A 10,396-nucleotide genomic window follows, 5' to 3' on the forward strand; every position below is an offset into this window, starting at 1 on the left:
GAACACGATGGTTCGAACGCGCCACCGTTTGCGTGACCGTACGCGCGAACGACCAGGCGTTGGTGTACAGCATGGGGCGAACATATTCGCTCGTTGTCTGGTCGCGGTGAGTCAATCTTCCGCGATTTATCGCGCGCCCATCGACATATTTTGTGGATAGCAACTCGGTTAGCAGGCGTTAGTCTGAAAGGCGCAATAAGTGCCCTTGTTATTTTTTGCACTACTGTGTTGTCATTCCTTTGTCCCAAGAGCACGGGTGAGAAACCCACGATGTGATGCTTGCTCTTACGCTTGCTCTTACTCTTCAGAAATGCACCTTAATGGCTAAAACTCGCCCAATCCACCCGTCCGTTTCACCCGCGTCCGCCTGCATGCAGACCGGTGCGGATGCCCGCACAGCGGATTGTGTAGCAAAATTCTGTGTACACGGAATCCGCATGAGCGTGTCATACGCACCCTCCGAATGGACAAGGCAGTTCATTGATAGCTTGCAATCATTAAGTGAAGCAAAGGTGTTCGCGGTTGGCAGCTATCTTTAACAGCAGACGACACTGGCATATTGTTGTAGGTAGGTCGCAATGTTGGCTGTCACATTCTGTTCTGCAGCCGCATGTGTTGCATCGGCGCAGTCATCCTTGTTCGGAACACTGCTCATTCATCTTATCTGCGCCATCTCTTAAAGATATATTGCAGTTGCATCATGTCACAACATGGGGCGTACTCTCCGACAACACGCTTTCAGTGCGCGCTGCATTGGCTGGTTCAGCAAAACCTCTCGAATCATCCAACACACGTCACGTGAAAGTAATATCACTGAAAGAGATTCGTGACAGAATCCTTTATATCGCTATCTATGCGTGGTTCTGTTTGGTGTGATGACGCTGTTTCTGTAGTTGTGCTACTGACGGCTTACAACATGCAGCACATACACAACTGCCGCAAAATGCAGCTACCTATGCCGACAAGTCACCCCTTTTTATCACTGAGCATGGGTGTGAGGCTTCGATTGCTGATTGTTTGCATTTCCTTCTTCATGCTTTTCTTTTACCCTGCCAATTTCAAGAGTATGCTTAAAATACTTCGGGAGACATATATAGTACCACCAAATACGAAGTGCGGCAAAAATACGCCTTTTAGAAATGTATTGCTTGCTGTTGGCAAACTTTCCAAACAAAATAAAACCTTAACTGAAGCAGAAAAACAAAAGATGTGCTCAGCCATGGATGAAGTTCTTATCGTGTGTAAAAATGTTGTGTATAAGTGGTTAACTTGAGGCAGCATGGAAGTGAATATTGAGCAGTGTGCGTGTACAATTCAGTATGACTGGCCTAAAAGCAATATGTATGTAAAAGGTCACGTTATGCAGATAATATACCCATCAGTTGTTTGGAAAGACAATATGAAAGCAGTAGAATTAAGGGCTCCGTTGCGCAGAAAATCCGGCGTTCACCGTGTTGATCGTGAGTGAAAATTTTCTAGCAATCGCAAAACGGCGCGCGCCGCTCGTTCCTTTGCAGCACCAGTAGATGGCGCAGGCATTTGCGGCAGCAACCACGCTGGCCATGCGAGAGAAAGAAAAAGGAAAGAGCCAGAAAGCTCGCCTTCGTGCATAGCGTTCACCGCAAGAGTTTCCTTGAAAAGATTACGGTTACATAAGCTGGAGTTACCAAGAAGCGTGAGAAGCGCTTCTCAACCCTTAAATGCTACTGCGTTCTGCTTTCAAAAGGCCCCTCACCAGGCCCCATAGCAAATTGTGCTGAAAGTTGTTACGTGTCCTTTGGGGAGTGTTCTGCCGCAAAAATTTTTGAAATCAGCTCATTAATAGTCGAGATTTCAGCAGGTGGGCTCCACTGCCAAGCAAGACGCTCTCTCCACTCGCCCTGTGTAGCCTATGCAAGCGAAATTCCTTCCCTGCGTTCTCCCGTACAGGACCTCGAGGATCACTTGACGCATACATCGAAGGCCCCGCCTTCATTTTTTTTTTCTCCTAGCTTTTTTTTTCGGCGCTAGGCACTTCCTCCGACGGCGTCACGCGCGAGCTGTTGTCTCGTTAGCGCAGCCCACTATTTTGCACGCTGTGCACAAGGACACGTCTAGCGGTATAGTTCAGTGCTACACGAATACTAAAGCAGAACAAGTGGGTTGCAGAGCATGATCATGCATTGAAACACAGTAGAAAATGGCATAGTTTCGGTACTTGCGCACATGACTGCATGACCATGAGAACAAGCAGACGAAGCTGAAGTACATCTATCTTTCTTCGGTGTGAAGTAAAACAAAAAAAACACAGACGTTCCATTTGTATATTATTTCTCTAAACTCATATTCGTCAATTCCAGCAACAGATCACACAAATAACAGATGTTGCCTTGAATAATGATCGAAGTCAAGTGTCACTATGAGCGAAGCACACTGCGGACACGAGCACATAGGCGCAGGGACATGACCCTTACACAAAAATTATCGAAAGGTTATTGAAATGTGATCAGTCAACGTCAACAAATGGTCTTGAAAGCACATTAGGGAATTGTTGAAACAATTCGTCCGGCTTAGAGCGTGGTCACCGCAAGGGAAAAGGAAAATGGCGTTTGGATTGAAATTTTAGACCTTGGCGCTGCGCATAGCGATGTAATTCTTTGCAAACATGATCGTTATCGCGCATTGTATGCCCTGCGCTTGTCAGCTCAAAATGGCTAGACCTGGTGTGGGGCCCTTTAAAGGCAACGCTTTAGCGTCTCCTAAGTTTTTTGTATGAAAGATAATAATTTATATTGCTAGTAAGACAACTTATTTCGAGTGAAATCAACTAATTCCATCTTGCTGGCCTGGGTGGCCAATCTGTTGCCCCTTTACTACTAAGTCATACCTGGTTGGGCACTTAACCACTGTACAACACATTACCAAAGTGCACAAAAATTTAGCAGTACTATGACAGGCATGCTGTCCCTCTCAGCCATGTCAGCAAACATGGATGATCACCTTGAGACCGTTTGATGCCGTCAGCATCATACATTCTTTTTCCCCAAATAAAAAAAATCGGCTCATGCAGGATGCACATGATCAGTGAACTATTGTACGCTCTACTCATGTTATTTGAGTGAGTTGGGCATTCGTTACATGTTGTTTATATAGTAACCTAGTTAGCTAATTAATGCAGAGCCTTAATGTAAAGGGACAGACAACTGCTCAGAATATAAATCGATAACCCCACTGATGGAATGATTGCATATCGTAGTGGCTCAAACGAGCCATGTTTTTCTCATTGAACGTTGATTTATATTTTTTATTCTTCGTTAAAAGTCGCAGAAAATGGCCTGTGACCCACGCGGCAGAAATGTGAAGCTGCATAAGTGACCTTCTACTAGTGTCACAGTTACTGACCTTTTTGTTAGTATTGAGATGCAGTATACTTTTGATTGTTATAAGTTCCTGACTTAAAATATGCAGATAATCCTTCGTTTGTAGTGAGCGGAAAAGTGGCGCTGCTTTCGCCTTCATTTTCGATGAGTTGGCTTGGCTCATCTATCGACAGAGCTGAGGAGAGATGAGGTGAGGAGGTTCAGCCAGCCATGATGTAGGTGTGCACTTGGGTAAAAACTCGGTACATATATTAGAAATATCTGTACAACAATGCGAACCTAATGCACCAGGTTTTTATTTTCAAAAGTAGTTGAAAAGGTCAAGATGTAGGTGGTTAACCATAGTTACGCCTGTGAAAGCAGAACGATCGGTGGATTCCACAATTTGTAAGGCGGGCTATCGACAACACTCTCACTTCTCAGCGTTGCTGGAAGAGGGACTCTTACTTTTTTAGAGGCTGCTCAGATCGAAAAATTCTTACTAAATATCCATGTACTTTTGGAAGTAACTGCTGCAGATGTAAACACTACCGAGGGTGAGCTTTGCATTGCGCCATCAAAAACTAGGTCCTTAAAAATCAGTTGTCTGTCCCTTTAAAAAAATGAAAAGCATAGCATAACATAAACCACTGGCCAGTACCTGTATTTTATCTGAAAGCATACCAAGATTATCAGGTGACTAAGCTTTACAGTGATCTCACGTGTGAAAAGGTTGATGTGATTAGTGGTTTTTGTGTTTGTCTTTCTCAATTATTAGCTGCTTTAACACGAACATGACAGTGAAGTGAAGGCTCATATGGCACAAGACAGGGCAGCAGAAAATTAAGTGAGGAGACATTTGGCATTTCTTATTTTATTAGTAGACACTCCGAGCGCATTCCCGTCATCATGTAATTGAGCCAGCCTCTTGTCTTGAGTAGGTTTGACCCAAACCACACCACATTTTGGTTAACCCAAGATCCTAGAATTTACAGAAAAGCTGCTGCTGGACTACATATGACTTCAACTTGTGTCTGTGGTTCAGTAGTATAGTATAGTATAGATTTATTAAGGGCCATTTTGAGATCACAGTGCCATCTACTGTCCGGCGCAATGCTGGCATGTGGGATCGTGCTAGAGTGTGCACCTCGAACGTGCTGCTGACGAGTGGCAAGTTTTCGCGTTTTCCTGAGAGGTTCCAACAAGTTGTTGGGATTGGGCAACTTCTTAGCTTGGTCGTTAGTAAGCTTTGAGCTTAGAAATAGCCACGTTATCAAACAGCGACAGGCCTAGAGCTGCTGCCACAGCCCTGCCCACAATCTAAACAGGAGGCGAGTCAAGTCTGAACATTGTCGATACGTAACATACTTGCAACATGTTATTATTGTATATGCAGCCTTGATCTCTATTAAGGTATCACTCACGTGACAACAATCAGAAGTGTCCAGCGGTGTGCCACAGCAGCAGCGTACATGGGAAGCTCCCAGGAAATGCCCTTCGTGCTCCTAAAATTTTTGCGATGCGATTTTCTTATCATTGTTTACCTGACACCCTGGAGGGGCTTTACAAAATAAAGAACTGCAAAATAACGACCAGAAAGGTCATCAACATGGATAAAGCAGCATTATGATAGTGGTCGCTAAAATACTTGAATCCACCAGACGCATGCGATGCGTTGGAAGAATATGCGCGCTCTTAGTGGTGCCTGTCCGAAGGCACCAAAAAAGAGTGCTGGAAAACGAACAACTACTTTTTGCAACAGCAACTTTATTATTTGGAGTAATACAATGCACGATGCACGGCGCCAGCCAGACAAGTTGCCGGCGAGAATTGGATCAACGGGAGAAGCCATGTAAATTAGGGGTAGCTCGCATAAGTTAGAGATGGAAAAGAAGACACCTTCATTTTTTTAGTCGGCACATACTGTTTTCGTGACACATACTAGGTCAACTTCCACCAGAATGTTAGTTACCAAGCATGATAATCTTGGAAAACATTCGAACAGCATAACTTCAATTGCTTGCACGAAGAAATAGTTGACTTCGGCCATTCGCAATCGTTGACCGACTCGAATACGCACCTTTCGTCCATACCCCAGTTTGATCATAGGTACCGAGTTTGTCGGCGTGCGCTCACTGAAGACAAAATGTTTTGAACGTACACATAACGAAGGTGATGGCGTCAAGTCCTTTCTAGTGAGCGCTTGTCTGTAACTGCAGCGGCGTAGTCCACAAAGTCGCCGCGGCTAAAGAAACACATCACGTTCGCTACCGAAAGTTATTTTCGCAACCGAATACAGTGCAGTGGCAGCCCGTTGACGTTGAGTCGTCTGACATCACTGCAAGCAAAGACAGAGTACATTAGAATCACACTAAGTCGCATTTAAACCACTACTGTTCCATGCTGCCCATGGGAGAAACGGCGATCCGCACATCTCAGGGCGAGGAGGAGAGCGGTGCAGTGCGCTGGTTCGTGGCTACGTTCCTCCTCACCAATAAAACGGTCTATAGCATATTGTTCTTGTAGAAAATGCTTGAAACAGTGCCTTTAATTTCTTATTGTAGGACTTGCTTTGCTGCACTATATGGACTACCATTTTTTGCAGGTTTTGGTACAATGGAAAACCAGTATGGAGCTGTGAACTGGGGCCACTACTATATGGGAGGTGGACCACCTGTCCCTTGGTACCACTATCCTCCACCTGCATCATTTCTCCAGCCAGGATTTCAGCATCGTTCCTATGGCTTTGTAGTGCCACAAGGCTACGGCTTACATCAATCATATTGGAATGGGAACTACCAGAATTGTGCCTGGCCAGACCCTTCTAATGGAACTATAAAGGAAGTAGCACCACCTGTGCCTATCAAAGGAGAGAAATTAGAGAAAGAAACTTGCCCCCTTGGCCCTGACAGTCATGACCCTCTGCCTATGGATATTTCACCATGTGCAAGTCCTACACTAACCTCTCCGACAACATGTGTGACAAACATTTCTAGCACTAACCTCTCCAACATATCGCCAATAAAATCTCCAATTTCCAGAACTGATCCCATGCTGAAAAAGGATACCTTACGTGCCAGTCCAAAGACATCATGTGTGTTGAAAACGGTGAAATTTCCTTCCATTGATTTATCAGAGACATCATCGTCTGTATTGTCGTTATTGACAAAGTGCAATGCTTGCATGAAGACATTGTTGGCACAAGCCAAAGGCACTGAAGTTACAGCTGAACCATGTACATGTCACACAAAGCAGGAAGTAGCTCCAGACTTCCAAAGTAAGCCTGAAAGTACAACAGTATATGAACCACCGAAGACTCAGGCTTTTGTCAATGATTCACTTATGAAGCATAGGCCTAAAGAGGTCACCGTAACTAGAATGGCTGAGGAACCCCCGAAGCGTGTGGTAATTCAACGAGTAGATGGTGTGGCAAGGCTTTTTGCTGTCTCTGATGAAATGCCCTTGCTGCAAAAGTCTGAAAACATCCAAACAAGAGAAACAGTGCAGCTACAAGAGAGTCCATTCACCACCAGAAGCAACAAAGGAGTGTATTGCGACGCTCTCGCCGTTACAGAACCTTGTCTGCAGCAGTGGAGTAGTAGCACGGATGATCCTTTGAAGTCTGTACTTGAGACGGAAGGAAACTGTATTGAAAATGTATGTCCAAATCAGGCCATCTCAGAATGTAACACTTCACTGCATACATCCACAGAACCTGTTTCGGAGCACAAGAATGCAAGAACTCATTGTTGGAGACGGCGTGGGAGGCAAAAAGGGGATATGAAGAATCAGTACTTATTGAAATGTGTACCTCCAGTATTGGCTGGTGTATCACCATGTGACCTTGGAGAAGACATGAATGCCAGTAAAGACTGCTTATTCCTCCGGTCTGCAGCTTTAGTGTCTACTGATGCAGTATTGTCAGCAAGCACCAGCTGCATGCAAAAGGTAGCAAATTCTGAAGTGTCTCATCTTGCCCATAGGGCTCAGAAATGCACCGACAATAGAACTGAACACAGCCCAACAAACCAGTGCTCCTTCTCCGACATCTCATCTCATCAAATGCCTCCAGATGAGCTCTTGAACTGTGGGCAAGAAGTTAGTCAAGCAAGCGTAGATGTTCATGTTAGTGACGTTTGTTCAAGTACATGCATTGATAAACTTTGTACCAGTGATGTGGTTGTAGGAGGAAAGTTGACAGGTGTCTATACATCAGGACCAGCGATTGAGCGATTATTTACTTCTATTGAAATGAAAGTGGATCCGAAATTCGGTGGTTGTGTGGAACATATAGATGTACCATTGGAACTTCTATCACAAGTTGAAAAGCTTGACGAAGGCTGGATATGCTCTTTTGAATGATTATGTTGTATATAATATGTGAATCCGGTAATGAATGTTCATATGTATGCGAATATAAGCATGTGTTGCCTGCTACATTATTCTTTAAGTCATAGGCAAGGTAAGTGCCTTGTGCCATGTATATATAAAGGTAAGTTGCATGGTGGTTCTTGAAGCATGAGATGGAAAGAAAAGCATTCAAAATGATTTTGGAGGAATGGTCGGAGCCCCCTTTAACCCAGGGCGCCACTGGCCTCGACAGCCCGCTTTACCCGGTGTATGAAGGACTTGCCCCCCAGGTCCGAGCTGGTTAGTTCTGCATCCCATTGCTCGATTGTGTAAGTTGTTTTATCAAACAGATGATGTGTTGTAGTGTGAAGACACTGTAGTGTGTGGGGAACATGGTAGTTTGTAACTTAAGGTGGGGGTAATACCTCGGTTTGATTCTTGTTTGATTCTTTTTTTTTTCTGGTTGTGCACTGATGAGTAATTCGGGCATTCGTTTTATTGATGCCATTACGGTGAATTCCCAGGACCGTTCCAATCGAGTCTGCCCTGTTAATAATCCCTTGGGCTAACAAATTGGCCATGGCACCATACGACCTGTTGGTGGCGAATTTTGGCGGTGCTATTGAGTGACTTGTTTTGGTAACGCGGCCCCTAAGCATGCGACACTATTCTTGCTGGTCTGATTTTGGTGGCGCTCTTTTGCATGCGTTCTGCATAAGCGAGGGTCGTCACGGCGAATGTTTCGGCAGCCACCATAGTCTGCCCCGATGGATGCCGCGAATTCTAGGCCTTTCGTGTTGAGCGCCACTGTGTACTGCTCGTTATTTTTTGTTGCGTTGCCGTGTTGGTAGTCTTGGCTTTCTACGTGCGAGTTAGTATTAGATGTGGTTTGTGTCCGTTCTGCGACCGATTGTTTGTGATCTGATTCGAGCTGTTGAATTTTTTTCTGTGAGGTGTCCCTCTAGCTCTTGATTTTCTCGCCGGATCGCTGTCGTTTGCATTCCTCGTCTCGGAGTTCTGCGAGTAGCTGTGCATTCTGTTTATTTCATAACCGGGATCTCGCTGTGTGTTTGGGGTCTATTGCGGAGCAATGCAAGACAACCTTTGCCCAGCTCCTACGCAGGGCAAACGGGAAATTTTCGGGGAATTTGAAGTCTCGAAATACTCAGGGAATTTGTACTTCTATCAGGGAAAATTAGCTGTAACTTTACTGAAGCGGAAAGTCGCGGTAACGCTGGCTTGAGTAACGGAGAGGAATCGTAACAAAGCGTCTTTGATACCGTGTTGTCTGCTGGAGGAGTTGCCAGTGTACAATGAACGGCCGACTTTCTGGACACCCGATAATTCCTACAGCTTCGCGGTACCACCACGTACCCCATATATTCAAGAACGTCTGAAATTTCGGACGCAAGAACACCGTCCGGCCTTAGGTCCAGAACGGCATTAATCAAAGCCGCCACCGCCGCCATTTGGATTGCCTCGCCGCCTCGAGCCGGCGCTCTTGCACGCAAATCTGCTGGCAGCTGTAACCACCACTGCGGCAACGCTAGGTCTAGCTGCTTCGACGTTCGCTGTTAAGCTTCTTGCCGTTCTGTGCCGTGCTTTTCATTGAATTGGCTGCTGCCACCAATGGCACAGACTCCGCCTTTGTAATCCTCGCGATCGGCTTCGAAGCTCGGAAAGCATAGCGCGTTGCATATAAGGCTGGTTTCCGAAAGTCCACTTCGCCTGAATACAACAATGTTACATGGTGAAACACGCGAAAGTGTTGCGACGAAGCATAAGCGTGGGAAGGGGCAATTGTCGCAGGATACAGTACATACTCGTATGTACTCCTTAATTATACACGCATGCACCCGCCATCTCGTGTCGCAGTACGAGCACCGATAGCTTTTTGGGATGTGCTTGTGGCGATTTGAGACCTTAAGGTCAGGAAAAGACATTGTTAGATATGGGACTGTTTCCTGAGCTTACTTCGAGGTCTGGAGACCACATCGAATCGCGCCACTGCTAAGTAAGGAGCGCAGAAACACGGAAAGCACATTCCAGAGGAGCGCACGTGCAAACAAGTTGAAGGCCCCTACTTCGTACGCCGCCGGAGCTATTCAATGCTTGACTCTTCCAGAAAGCGAGGGGATAGCCCGGCACTGTTCCAGGTAACGTGAGTCCCGAAGCCAGACGGCTGTGATGTACCGGGAAGGCCTGGCAGCGTCGCACCGGCCGCCTTTGAAGAGGACATTTGCAAGCCAGCGAGGCCATACCGCCGGGAGTAGGGGTCCCTCGGACACTTGGGGCCCAAGCGTGCCCCCCCCCCCCGCCCGCCTTTGTGACGGTGCGTAAGTCAGCAAGGCAAGACCGCAGGGAGCCGCCGGGTGTGACACCACCGCTCGGGCGCCCACCATTGGCCGAACATTACGCGTCTTCCAGACCTCGAAGGGTTTAAAAGACGCAGACCGAGAGCATTCCAGAGATTCCTGGAGCATTCCCGGATTCTCCTCTCTCGAACTTCTTGCCGCGGGCCGCAGCGTCCGAGTTGCTGCCGGCCCGTAATGACTGTACGACTGTTCATTGACGTCTCACTATATATAATGTAAAATAAATCCTCCCAAGTTTTTTCATCCCGACGTCCGTCCCCAACTCCTACAACTGGTGGCAGCGGTGGGATCGCCTCCGAATGCAACAGCTGGTGGCAGCGCTACGGATCAACC

General features: G+C 46.3%; 1 long non-coding RNA gene across 1 annotated transcript in view; it reads left to right on the forward strand.

Moving 5' to 3' along the window:
- LOC135897067 (uncharacterized) overlaps positions 1-7,758 on the forward strand; it is a 53,540-nt gene extending 45,782 nt beyond the window's left edge. The window contains exon 2 of the long non-coding RNA XR_010562887.1: positions 5,944-7,758. This is a non-coding gene — a long non-coding RNA (uncharacterized lncRNA). The remainder of the gene's footprint in view (positions 1-5,943) is intronic.
- The last annotated feature ends 2,638 nt before the right edge of the window (positions 7,759-10,396 follow it).

This window comes from Dermacentor albipictus, chromosome 5, assembly GCF_038994185.2.
Source record: "Dermacentor albipictus isolate Rhodes 1998 colony chromosome 5, USDA_Dalb.pri_finalv2, whole genome shotgun sequence".
Taxonomy (NCBI): Eukaryota; Metazoa; Arthropoda; class Arachnida; order Ixodida; family Ixodidae; genus Dermacentor; species Dermacentor albipictus.